Below are 12,602 nucleotides of genomic sequence, written 5' to 3' on the forward strand. Positions count from 1 at the left end.
ATGTTATATATCCCAATAGAATACAGCACTAATTAGTTAATGGCAGTGATTGTATGTGTTTGTATTGTAAGAAGATAAGATAATTTAAAATTTGATTCAATTAAAATAATGAATTATTATCCGTATAAAATTTAGCCTGTAAATATTATAGAGAATAGAAAAATAATTGGATTTTTTCGTTTCATGATATTTATGATACGAAGGAATCATTAAAAAAAATGATACCGAAAACAAGTCAAATGATGACATCAAATTGCTGGAGGATGGTATTGCTGAAACGACGATAATGCATCTTTTCACTGGAAAAAAATATATAAAAAATGAATAAAACAGATCGAAAAAACATCCAAGTCATTATTTAAATAGTGATGATAATATTTCACAAAATAATTTCTGAATTTTATTATAAAAAATATTAAAATTTATAATCGTAAATTGAAAGAGCATTTTGTTAAGATAAATGCATCAGATAAGCGTTAGAGCAGTACGTAAAAATAATAACTTATATCCTAATCTTTCAATCTACCGATTGAAGATATGATACAAAAAAATAGCTAAAGTAATTTATTAAACTATGCTAAACACTTGTTATCGTCGTTACCAAGTTTTTAATTAGTTTATTACTATGAAGAGTAAACAGCGAGAGCCAAAGATCGCCGGAAGTTGCTAAATAAGGAGGAGGAAGAAGGAAACGACTGATAATTTTAAAACGGTTTTACACGTTCTAGATAGTAAAAGGGTTAATTTCAAGACAAATACATTGAGTCTTTTATACGCATTTTACTTCTTAAAAACTTTTATTTCGTCATTTTCTCAGAAACATTATCGTCTTAAATTGTGTATAAACACGTTAAAAGCTGTATTATTCTTTTCATCCGTGTCCAATTTACCGCAAAGATCGTCTTCTTCCAGCAAAAGAAAATCCTCCAGCCAATGATTTGTTTTTATTCCCGGTATTAAGTTATATTCATTTGTATGGATCGCGTTTCGTAATTTATGTATGACGTAAAAGACGTCATCTAGGGGTTGTTTTTTATGTTAGAAAGTTTGTTATATTGGAAGTTACCTATTATTATTATCTATTTAGTATTTAACTGCTGAAATATTTAGAAAGCGTTTAAATAATAATTACATTGTATTGTATTAATTTACTTAAAATTATTATCCATAAACCTTTCAAAAATAGGCAATTCTTGTGTAGACAAGTGGGAAAAATGTTCTAATTATTGAATACGCCTGTAATTCATTCGACGATTTTTTTTCTCGGAATAGTTACTATTATGTCAACAGATTATTTGTTTATTAGAGTGAAAGATCGATGATGGGCCAGATCTGAGAAAAGTTCATCATGAAGATCCAAAAGTCAGGGTTATTCTTTGATCGAGAGGTCGTCTCTCTCACACTAAAGAGACTTGAAATGTGGTTGATCTTAACAGTTTCAAGAGAAATTTTGCTTGATTCGAAGTTCACCCGACTTGGTTTACGCCGTTCTCTAATGTTATCGACCGAGTGTCTTGTTTTCCTGAACATTCTCGTCGGTGGCTCCGAGACCGGATCGGGTTTCACTTTTCTAGCACCACCCGCCGCGAAACTTTCCTGTGATGAACTTTCTTTTAGGTTGAAAGAAGCTCTTTTCCTCTACAATCGGTCGTATGACCTAATTAAAGTGTGTCGTGATATCCGGTTCCGCTACCGAATTGAAGCGTTTGGATCCTTCCGTCGTCATCTTTCGCCGCCGCTGATTTATCTATTCGGAATGAATATTTTCCGGGGAATCTCGCGGGGCACCGAGCTGTCTCGAGTATTTAGATTGAGGTTAACATCTCGGCTTCTGTTTCGTGGTCGAACGCGCGCGACCGATTCTAGGAACGATATAAACAAAAAGCGAATAGTAAACGTTCGAAAAGATAAACATTCGATGGCCTTTTCTGGAAAAAACGGAGTTCTTTCTTCGCTCGGCGGTATCCAATTGCGCGAGGTCGAACGGAGGGTTTCACCAGCCTTCGTCTGGCGGGAAGACCCGTGACGTCACAATGCAGTACTAGGAACTCCGGACGCGCATCGGCTAATTCTCGGGGTCGAGTTTCCCCGATACCAAACACGTGAAGGATTAGATTGCCGTTAAGGAGACGAGAAGTAAACATCCAGATGCGAAAGAAAGCTAGCGGGAAGCAACAACTTTCCTCTTCATGGCCAGAAGAAATGGCCCGGTAGATTCGTGCCGATACAGTCTTTGTCTTTCGAAACTACAGAACTTATTTATTTTCTTTGCATAGTCTTATAACGGAGAAAAAATGCCTCCTCACACATCTGTCGATGAGGTGGCGCGACGGCCTACGTGCCATCGACTGCGCCCCAAATGCTTCCCCCCAAGGAGGCCGGGCCCAGGGAGGAGGACCGACGTCTTGATAAGGTCGAGAGTGATCTGTCGGAGTTTATCGGGAGGCAGCTGGAAAATAGCGCGTCGTCGAAGATAAAGTAAATATAGACGGAAGACGTAGGGCTGTAATATTTTTCGATATTCCTTTCGTTTCGGTAATTTTATTGTTTGCTTCTTTATATAATTAAATTAATTTGATTTGTTTTACGAATCTCAAGATTTTGCCAGATCGTTGCCCTTCTAATCTCCTCTTTTGCAAGCCCTGTGATGAACTGACTTGTGAGGCAGATAAAAAGAAAGATGAATCACACGCGTGCGGTCTTCGCCTTATAAATGAGATGGACCTTTAGAAATTTCTGTTGATCAAACTTCGATTAATTTCATTGCTAGAGGATTCTGGTTCTTTCAATAATAGCCTATTTGGAAAATTTTATTAATAAATATATATATATAACTTTATAACATATAATAATTAAAATTATCTGAGTTAAGATTAAAGTATTTTCCGTGTTTTCATTGTATTTACAGTTAAAAATATAATATTATATGAAACGTATTAAATAAAATTGTTTGTACCCTGTATTTATGATAATAATCACTATTTTCATATTAAAATATTTGAAATAAAATTGAGTAAAACTTGTGCCTAGACTTATAGAATTTTACAATCGTTATTATTGGCTTTATTTACATATTAAATGCATTTTTATTAAGTTTATTTTTTCGGAATTTGGTAAGTTTATTTGATAAATGTCGAGAGAACGAAGCAAACTAACAAAATGCGCCGCGCCGGCTCAACTCACCACAAAGATTTTTTTCTAAATGAAATTTCTTTATTTAGATCCGGACGAAGGACACCCACCGCAAGATTCGCCCCAAAGGTAAGAGAATTTCATTGTTTTATTTAGGCTTTATACTTTTGTTTAATTCTTTCCAAACATTTGTTTTGAATATCTCCCCTGGCTCGTTCGTTAACCCGCGCTTCGTAGATACAGTAGTGTCCAGTTGATAATTATTCGTATTGAACCAATTCTAAAATATTTTGTCACCAACTTTTTAACGGTGAGGAATTCGTTTTCTATAAATTCGAAGATCGCTCTCTTCTGCGCGATAGTGGCTGGGCGCAACTGTAACGACGCGAAGCTCGACTAAACACGCAGGAAGTGACGACTGTCGGCGGTAACCATGTGCGAAACACGTGTGGTAACGGAAACACGTGGTCGAAGTCGGGGTGCCGTTCGGTGCCGAGCGCGGTCTCTACGCCAGACGAGTCGACGGATTGTGGGCGGGCGGACCGCCGAAAAACGAAAGGATCGACGGAGCTTGTGACTATCATCCCGGGATCCGCCTTGCCCGGGATCGAGGCGGTGACAACATCCAGGTGAGAAACTCGTCCCTCTTTTACTTTACTTCGGTTTTGTCATCTGTCGGCTTGGAATTGTGGAAGGCAAGCGCCGAATATTTTTGTTTCTGACGTGTTAACAGAGATTCAAACGGAAGATCTGATATGACGTTATTAACGGGTTGAAGTCCATCTTGTTAATTTTAAACTCTAAGCCCCCTCTTGACGATAAATTGCCCTTTTCGAGAATAATCCAAGCCCGAAGCAGGCCTTATAATAATTTATGTTCTAGATAACGCGTAGGCCCGCATCGTTTCGTTCCATATCCGCGTGAAAAGATCTGTAGACATTTTTAAAAATCCTCTCCTTGTTAAAAAAAAATAAAATTGTAATTGTAATTACGAAGCTGGAGAAACATTCCAATTTCGTTAAACACTGGAAACAATAAGTTTGCTACTGTCATAACTAAATGTTGTCAGTGAGATTTTTTTGTTACGGGTGCGCTGGCCGACTGTATTGTTACGGAACTCCATCACAATTGTCGGTATTCTAAGAAATAGAAGGGGGGAAACTATTCGTGAACGTTACAAAATGTTGATATCATAACCGAAGTTACTTATGTGTAGGTCCACACTTCATCTCGATCGCCACTTCTCGGCCGTTGACGTTTACCAGATTCGTTTCGTCTGGCTTGATCTATATATATAGAGTTTAGTTGCTGGCATTCGGTTCGGAGTTATACTTGGAAAATTGTTAACCCTGCTCTATTTTCGACCTTAGTCTCCTGTCGGCGAGTTTAACAAAAACGTAACTGTTATGCTAGCGGATCGATAATCGAGAACTTTCCTTTGTCAGGTCGGATTGGCCCGCAATCTATAGATTACTTATATTGCTTGTCCCAAGTGGAATAAATATCGATAATTTTTAAAACCCCGACAGATGGATTGGTTAATTATATCGTTCCCCCATTCCTCTGTTTACCGAAACTTTGACATATCCACTAACGAGAGTGTGACGTCAGAGATAACTTTCCATTCGACCGTCCGTCAAAATGTTTTCCACCCCTCAGATTTTCAACATACTCTAAACATCGGTTTCAAATTAAATCTTTAATCACTTAACGAAATTTACAATGGATTATACGCCATGGCATGGATAATGTAGTGAGAATCACTGTTAACGATACGTTAAATCATTATTAATTTGAAAATAAGTTGATCTATTAATAAAAATAACTTGATTATAATACTATTTTAACTTAATTTTTCTTCACCTTTAGACGTTTATTTAGAGAATGAATAATAGTAAATGCTCTGTCATTAATTAATGTATCTTCTTAGTCACGAGAGAGATAACAGTTCAAATTTATTTATTGCCATTTGAATGATTGTAATTCAAACATCTGTTTCTTATTCCACTCAACTTCCTTATTTATTTCAGAAGACAAATAATATTAAATAAGAAAATATCACAAATATTTGTAATATTTTCCAATAAATTCAACGATATCTGTAAGAAATAATTCTCTTATTAAGTCGTTAAATACATAAAAACATAAAACTGTACCATTTAATATACAAAAAAATTTTAAAAAACAAGAATTTTGAAGAATGTATTCGAAAATATAACACAGTCCATTCCTTATTTAGCAATATTTTACTTGTTATAAAAAAGAGAAAGTTAGTTAAATAAGAAAATGCTCGAAAATAGAAACAACGAATTAAAAAAAAAAAAGATGCACAAAGTCGAGTCTTTTTACACTTTGACATATCTTTGACGAGAAGCCATTAGGAATGTCTCTTATCTAGTTGTTTCTTGGATATTCTCGTTTCGTTCCTTTCGATCCTATAATCTTCACCTCTGATTAAAATACGAACTTTATCTTTGATTATCAGCGAGAAGGACACAAGTGTGATTCGGATGAATTATTAGCATAGACTTATATGTTCTTGTTAAAAAAAGAAATGAATAAAGAGCATATAATAAATGGCCTATTCTGTAATTTTAATTTTTATATATCTTCTAGGTGTTTTGTAGTTATAAATCTTACATAATCTTAGACAGTGCCATAACTAGGAAGGTGCAACTGATATACAGGCACAAGAATCAGGTAGAAGGGGGATCTTCGAAATTAGTCAAATATAGGGAAAATATAAAAATGTAAAAAACTTGAATATGAATATTATTAGGCTAATATGTACTTTTTATATTATTATTGTAAGTATTGTAAAATGATTCATATAAACATTTAAATAGTGGTCTATTATCTGTGGGTCAACCTAACTTTAGCAGTTTAATGTTAATTAAAAAGAATAACTTTAGTAATTAACCGTAGAAATATCGAGTTGATAGGTTTTTTTACTGTATTTGTTAATGATAGCTTACTACGACTATTGAATATAAAAGATCTGATTTGCATTGAACCCCCCCGAAACTTTTGATGTAGGTGTTTCAAATTTTCGATTGATTAACTCCTGTCTACTATCGATATTAATGTTCTGTATTTATTAATTAATAAAGGAGCCTTAAACATAAAATGTGCTTTATATTCTCGTAGCTTGAGTGACTTAAATTCTTCGTCGTAAATATGCTGTTGTTATCGCAAATACTTTTAATGATGGAAACTTTACGAATAAAGGACAATGCTTAAATATAATATATATATATAAGGTATATTAAAAAATAAATTTTAAATGTTATTAAATACGTAAATTTAATCACAAAACGGAATGTTTTGGTTGAAAATTGTCCTTAACACACTGGATATCGACCTAGACCTAGATTACGCACATTTTCTTTAATCTGGAGATCGATTTCGTTAGTTACGTGTCGCCCGTTTCTCAGGATGTCCTTCAAATTTTTTGACTACATTACGTCACCAGCGTACTCTATTGTGTCGTCATCAACTCGACAGTTTTATAGGTCTAATGGTTAAAATTAACCAACAGATGTAACTTGATAAATTTGAACACTGAAATATGCTATAAAATTGTCAAGTAAAAGCATTGAAGAATTTTTCTGGTGTTGAATAACAAGATAATAGTTAATTTTATTTAAATACGATTCGGTTATTTGTTTTATATTGTCGAGGAACTTCGACTGTTGGAAGTTATGTCTTGTTAATAGAAGACTGTTTACTAAATAGCACTTAAATTAGTTTTTTTTTAAAGTTTAATTAATGATGATTATGCGAATTTCGTAAATAAATGGAGAAGACACTTTTAAGTAGTCAATATTATCGATAACACATCGTTCGAGCGTGTTAAATAAATTGGACACGTTAAGAAGATAGGTCTTATCGACGGTAGTATAAACCGGTTAGAGGTATTAGAAACATCATTCTGTCGTGATAATAAAAGTTTATAGGTCTAACTATTACATTGAGTCAGAAAGTCTCGCCTTTCTACAGAGTACTTGTCGAAGGATAGTCTTGGCCCCTCTATTATTAACGTTAATTATCTTTTCAATATTTTGTAGAATGTAATTTTAAATAATTTAGATGTAGGCTAATTAGTCTAAATATGAATTTCTATATCCTTTCAAAGCAAAAATTACAACTAAAACTTAGTATTTAGTTTTTTTATATGTTTAATTTTTAATGATTTAAAAATTTCAGAGAAAATTCTTCTAATTGTATTATCGAAAACGTTAATCTTCATTCGGGTGTCTCCTTTACATTTCGCAATTTGCAAACAATCAGCTTTGTAAATGTAAAATTAATAGAGACAAATTACATTAAATTCCAGAAAAATGAATAAATCATATTTATTTCTTATAAATTATCGAATAAATTCATTCTATGAGTTTACAATAGAAAATAACAAAATCTTTTCAGTTGAGGTGTATATAGAGATAAACATTAAGGAAATAAATGTATATATTTATACTAGATCCCAGACTTATATAATTTAAGATTTCCCTAATTATCGGGATATTAAAAAGTACAAATATTTGTAACTTAATCTAATTAAATTTGTAAAAATTAGTTTTGACTTTTGATCAGAAAACCATAGCTTCTACATTAAATATACTGTATATACTTAACTTATATTACGAGTTAAAACGTTAGGGATTATTAATCAAAAGAACTTGTATATCGATCAATCTAAATCAGTTAATATTGAAGTAATCTTGTATTTATGTTTACGAACGAAAGTAGTAGGCCTGATGCTGTCTGCTCTGATAGAACTATCTAAACGAAAGTTGACGTCATCGTTGGTAGGAAATTCGGTATCCAAAATGCATTACTTCATCGAGGCACTGACAGCGAAGTGCGGGTGCCCGACCAGACAAAATCCAGATGTTTTTGTACAGTACAGCGATATCGATAATGAAAATTAAGACGAAACAGATCTCTCTTCTCCATTTCTCGGCTACAGAATTTTGAGTAGACGTAAGCATATTTCACTTTATTTTTTATCTAATTCATTTACATTCCAGACTTACGCATTAAAAGACTGATAGAATAATAGTTTATTATATAATTTGTATAAGTTTCGACCCAACGAAGAACGGATTTATAATTTCTCGCGATCTGTTTGGAGGTAGGCCAACCCGACGTATTTTAAATGATTAATAGATCTCTTCTTTAAAATCGTAAAGTTTCTTCTTTTATTAAAAGTATTATTTATTACAGAAATTATTAAACACTTCTTTAATAAAGTTCCTTTTATTAAAGAGTATTAACATACTCCTTTATTGAAGGGTAAACTTTTTCTTCACTCTCGAATGGACTGTTTACGATTTTGGTCGCGACGAACTTACTTGTCGTCTATCTGCAATTTATCACCACGTCGTCTAGAAGAAATTTTTTCCACTAGTTCGATTGTAAAAGACTTACACATTCCTTTCACTTCGACATGTATTTTCTGTGATCCAATAACTTAAATTTCGATTAATAACGGATCGTAAAACTCGGAATTCCGAAGAAGTGAAACTTCACAAAGCTTACCTCTTTAGAATCCAATAAAATTACATAATGTAATTTTAGAAAAAGTTATTTTTTTTTTTAAAAAAAACTATGGGATTTTAGGTCACAGAATGAAATTTAGTACGTTGGGAAGCTCTCCGGTCTATATTTTTATCTTTTTTTTTGTTTTGTAAAATTGTAAATGATTAATGTCTAGTTTCTTGTATTGCCCATAATTGTTATAATTAACTGTGACAATTAAAAGTAAGAAAATAATTATATATTATCATAGCATTAAATACCCAAACTCTCACGCTTACTTAATTTTACATACAGAATAAGTAAAATTGAAGTAGCTTAAACTAGCAAAGAGCAAAATAATCTCAATGACATAGCATAAAATGGTGACGTTATTTTTTGAACGTTAAAATTTTATATCTCGTTTATACTCGGATATATATTGTGTATGAATGAACAGAACCTTCACTATTCAATGACAAATAATTGTATGTGAATAGGAAGAATTTTTCTCTCACGGTTTAAAGCAACATGCAAGGTTAAAGAGTTTAAATGCAAAGAACTGGAAAACTAGTTCATATAATTAAAATTTTATCATTTGAATGGACGAAATTTAGGTACCGAAATTTAAATTTAGAAAGTCGACAAAATTACTATTACTATTAAGCTCCCGTTGCGATCATTACAACTCAATCTCCATATTTCATGCCCTCTGAAATCATTAAACATTAACACGCGGTTACTGTAGAATGCAATTACGGTTTTAAATGTACCGGGCCAACTCGGATCTATCAATAACTGTATTATTGTGCCTCTGTTGAAGATTGTCATTACTTGTTAAAACAGAAGTGTAATTATTTACTGTTTATAAAAAAAAATGAACAACAAAAAAAATACTGAAGGATATACGTACCCCCACTTTGTATCAGAGATAAAACGTTAGTTGTTTTGGATAAATAATGCATTTAATTTAAAAAAACTGTGGTATAATTCATTATAAATAGACAATAGATCCTATGTCATGTGGGATTTAAGAGAAATCGTTTAAATATATTTTTGTTTTTTACTTTTCTCATAAACACGAATACAAAGAAACGAGATTTTAGAAAAACATAAAACTGTGGGCTGTTTATACTATTTCCTAGAAAACTATTAATGAATACTTTGTAATTTATTGATTGTTATATTCTTTTATTTATGTTTATTTTGTCAAAAAGTTATAAATTAAATTATTTTTTTTTAATATCGAGACTTTCTCTTACCTAACTATAACAGAATAATCACGCATCCTTTACTTCATTTCTCAATTAATTAATGTAAGATAATAATAATTTTTAAATAAATTGAATATATTTTATACAAATTAGTTAACTTAGAAGTGGTAAAATATTTTAAATGATATTATAATTTATGTTATAAATTGAGCCAAATAATCGAATTTTATCGAATAGTCAAACAATGATGTTATTGAAGTGACTGAAAAAAGTGTCGGTATAATGAATTAACGGAAACAGATATGTTATGTAGTCAGGAATTAATGCTAGAAATCGTGACGTAGTGATATAGATTTGTTTCTCTCGCACGAAATAAGAGGAAGTAAATATAATAATATACGTATATAGACCTATAAAACTGTATACAGAAGCCACCATTAAAGCGAATGAATCGACACGAATCGATCACTGAAATAGACCCGATAATTTTATTTTAAAAAATAATGATCATGTAAGAATTTAAAATAATTATTTTTGATAACATAAAGTATGAAAAATAAATAAAATAAATTGTATTTTTGTAAAACACAAAATAAACTTATATATAAAATATTGAAGACCTCTTCAGAATAATCCGTTTTTATTCATGGTATATTATTATTTAGAATAAATTTTACAACATAAATCTATAAACTTTTCAGATAAGATAAGGAGATAAATCTGTTTTACATTTATTTTTATCAGAAATTGGTAATTGATAAAGTTGTTGATCTTGAATATTACATAGGCCTATATACATTTATTATTCACTTATTTACATGGCCATAATTATNTTTTAGGAATTAACTGTATGGGAATAATTGGGAATTTTTTGTAATAATAAAAATGTCAAGATATAAAAAATTACGTATCTAAATCATAGTTTAAATTTATACCGAAATTAGAAGAAAAAATTGAGAGTAAAGTTTATTTAAACATACAGTCGACCCCCCTATAACACTGTTGATTATTCCGTTTTATGTGAATTCCATGTTGTACGAGTCATTTAGATTTTACAAATACGTGTGCCGGGCTGTGAACAGTTCACGTAATTGTAAAATCTAAGTGACTCGTACAACATGGAATTCGTATAAAATGGAATAATCAACAGTGTTATAGGGGGGTCGACTGTATAAAATGAGTGATTTCGTCACGAATAAAAATGAAATTATACGAATGAACTCTCTCCAAAAGACAAGTTATCAATTCAACATGACATACAGTACAGTACAAATGACTATAACAATCAACAAATATTTAGGTTTATAGATATACTTTCATGTATTTTCTATAAAATTTAAAATTACATTTAAAATACATTCATTTTTACATTGTGTCAAGAATATCGTAAAAAATACTATCCTAAGTCAAGAAACAATATCAGTTATCATCTTCACTACGATGAAAATATCAATACTTTTCATATTCGAAAATTTTGCTGTTTTCAAAGCAAAGAAAATTTAAAATATTTTTTGAACGTGGCATTCTACAATAAAATTCGTCGATTTATATTATATTCTAAAATTTTTCTATGTCAATTTCGGACAAGTACGACGTAGAAAACCCGACATTGTTCAATTTTATTGATGTTAACTCGCCATTATAGTATGAAGAAAGTAGTGATTTATAGAAGCATATAAATAAAACAAAGTTCTGAATAACAATGTTTTAGAAAATTTTTTCCAATTAATATAATAATTCTAACGCACAAAATTGAAAATAAAATTAAGAACATTTAAAACCAAAAAAGAAAAAAAATAGTGACTTATAAATAAAATATAAAAAATGTAATTTTATTATTAATTAAAATAAATAAATAATAATATAGGATTTAAGCTATTGCTTGTCTCTTAACAATAGGAAAAGTTTGCGCATTTTCATATTGATATAGAAATTATTAAAAGTTGTTTTTATTTCAGTATATATTAGGATTAAAACGTGTGTCTGTGCTATTCCGATTTATGAAAATTTTACATTATTTTCTCTTCCAGTTTTAAATTACATGGGAAATTTTTCAGGAATACTTTTTAATAAAATATAATAAAACTTTAGATGCGTAAACAATTACATCTTTAATTTTTATTAGTCTCAACTATCTACATTGTAGCAAAAGCATATTTATTTAATATTATGAAAGACTATAAATAAACTTGATAGGTTTTATTTAAAAGTACTGTACATCCTCAACGCCTGATTATCCAATTTTTATTACGGTTTAACATTTTTTTTTCTGACCTATAATATATTAATAGAATATTTCGTTCTTGTACAAAGTACTATGAAATGAATAATATAAAAAGATGAAATTTTAATGCAATTTTTGCTTTTTTTTTGTAATATTTAATTTTACTTCAAAAATATAAATTTAAAAATACTAGCATCTGTTATTTATATTTATATTTTTTTATTTTTCTGGTCAGTGCCTTGTGACTAGACCCAAAACTATTGGGAATGAAGTGTCAAAGAAAAAACAATTCTTCTATTCTTGCTGAAGGATTTCAACAATAATTCACCGGAAGAAAAAAAATATATATATATATGAGTTACTGAATATTTCTGAATACGAGAATGATGAATTGCTCTTTGAAAAATATTTCTATCTTACGCGATGTCGGAGACGGGAACACAATTTTTATATAAAATATATTTTGCGTTTAAATTCTGCATAATCGTGTTATTTATTTAATCAATTTGGTGGTG

At 30.7% G+C, this 12,602-nt stretch overlaps 1 protein-coding gene across 3 annotated transcripts in view; it reads left to right on the forward strand.

Moving 5' to 3' along the window:
- The window catches only part of LOC111622485 (irregular chiasm C-roughest protein-like), a 336,596-nt gene that overhangs the window by 240,103 nt on the left and 83,891 nt on the right, over positions 1-12,602 (forward strand). For 2 of the 3 annotated variants that reach the window (XM_023364876.1, XM_023364878.1), the window contains exon 5: positions 3,222-3,261. The gene's annotated coding sequence lies outside the window, so the exon portion shown is untranslated. Of the gene's footprint in view, positions 1-3,221; positions 3,262-3,328; positions 3,762-12,602 lie in introns of those variants that run through there. The other variant, XM_023364877.1, reaches the window with a different exon arrangement.

This window comes from Centruroides sculpturatus, unplaced genomic scaffold (assembly GCF_000671375.1).
Source record: "Centruroides sculpturatus isolate CEXI.00-Female unplaced genomic scaffold, Cexi_2.0 scaffold374, whole genome shotgun sequence".
Classification (NCBI taxonomy): domain Eukaryota; kingdom Metazoa; phylum Arthropoda; class Arachnida; order Scorpiones; family Buthidae; genus Centruroides; species Centruroides sculpturatus.